Source organism: Mustela nivalis, assembly GCF_964662115.1.
Source record: "Mustela nivalis genome assembly, chromosome: 4".
In the NCBI taxonomy this organism is placed as follows: domain Eukaryota; kingdom Metazoa; phylum Chordata; class Mammalia; order Carnivora; family Mustelidae; genus Mustela; species Mustela nivalis.
Window position 1 is genome coordinate 14,466,788 of NC_139023.1, and position 1,859 is coordinate 14,468,646.

General features: G+C 34.2%; 1 pseudogene across 1 annotated transcript; it reads left to right on the forward strand.

Moving 5' to 3' along the window:
• Window positions 1-1,060: 1,060 nt before the first annotated feature.
• Window positions 1,061-1,453, forward strand: LOC309863789 (small ribosomal subunit protein eS24 pseudogene; annotated as a pseudogene). Its single transcript has one exon. The product of its transcript is annotated as a small ribosomal subunit protein eS24 pseudogene (transcript).
• Window positions 1,454-1,859: the final 406 nt, after the last annotated feature.

The window sequence follows — 1,859 nt, forward strand, 5'->3', positions numbered from 1 at the left end:
GTGTATAAAGTCGTTATGCATACTAACTCCTGAGAAGTATAGGGTTTTTAAAGGAGAGAAGATACTGCATTATATCTCCTGTATCTGCTGAGTGACTACTTCAAAAACTTCTGATGAAGAGCTATGCCTAATATTAGCCTGGTATCAAGATGGGGTTTTGATCAATACCCTTCTGGACCTACTGCCTAATATAGCTCTGTGAGCTAAGAAATTTCCTCGTAGGACCTGCAGAAACTATGAGTGTTTAGCAAACCAATTTTAAATTAATTTTGAGATACATTTATTTCAAATTTAAAAAATCAAGTAAAAAATTTAAAAATTTAAATATTTTGCTACAAATCATATAATGCATTTAAGGGTCACTCCAGGGGCACTTGGATGGCTCAGTTGGTTAAGCATCTGATTTCAGCTCAAGTCATGATCTCAGGGTCTTTGGATGGAGCCCTGCATTGGGCTCCAACATCACCAGGGAGTCTGCTTGTCGCTTTTCCTCTGCACCCTCCCCTGCTTGTTCTCTCTCCCTCTCAAATAATTAAAAACTTAAAAAAAAAAGTCACTTCAAAGTGATAAAAGGTTCAATACACCTAATAATATGATCTCAAAAGTAAATAAAATACTGGAAAAGTCATAAGAGAAATAAATATATAATCATAGTGGTAATTACTCTCTTCTTTCAGTAATTACTGGAAAAAGAAAATTTTACTTTAGATAAATTTTAAAAACATTCTTAACAGAACATCATCACTATATTATAGAACTCTATGTTCAACAACCATAAACGTCACATTTTCTAGCACACATGAGGAAGACAATTCAAAATAACATAAATCAAAATAACAGAAAAGGAACACTTACCACTAGGATAATGCTGATTGATATATATATATATATATATATATGTATATATATATATATATATATATGAAAAACATGAGAAATGAAAATTACAGAACAATCTCACTTTATAGCATATATAAAACCTAGAGCACCCAAACCAAAACCACATTAAAAGAACATTGAGCTCTTTTGGTCTCTGGCTGCTTGAAGCTCAGCCGCCATCATGAACAACACAGTAACTATCCAGACCAGGAAGTTCATGACCAACCGACTACTTTAGCTCAAATGGTCATTGGTGTCCTTCATCCTGGAAAGGCAACAGTACCTAAGACAGAAATTTGGGAAAAACTAGCCAAAATGTACAAGACCACACCAGATGTCATATTTGTATTTGGATTCAGAACCCATTTTGGTGGTGGCAAGACAACTGGCTTTGGCATAATTTCTGATTCCTTGGATTATGCAAAGAAAAATGAACCCAAACATAGACTTGCAAGACATTGTCTGTATGAGAAGAAAAAAGACCTCAAGAAAACAGTGAAAAGAAAGCAAGAACAGAATGAAGAAAGTCAGGGGGACTGCAAAAGCCAATGCTCGTGCTGACAAAAAGGAGTAAAGATGCTTCAGTGGTTTTATGTGTGGGATTGTGCAGATTTTTCATGAGAGGATTAATATATTAAGAATGTTAATATAAAAAAAAAGAATATTGAATCATGACCAAATTATGCAAACATAATTTAACAAAAGAAAATAAGTTAATGTCTTCTAGTATTAACTAACGTTTGAATATCAATCTAATTTTATTTCTTTTATGATATCAGTTTTTTTTTTAATTTATTTTTTATTTTCAGCATAACAGTATTCATTATTTTTCACCACACCCAGTGCTCCATGCAATTCGTGCCCTTTATAATACCCACCACCTAGTACCCCAACCTCCCACCCCCCACCCCTTCAAAACCCTCAGATTGTTTTTCAGAGTCCATAGTCTCTCATGGTTCACCTCCCCTTCCAATTTCTCC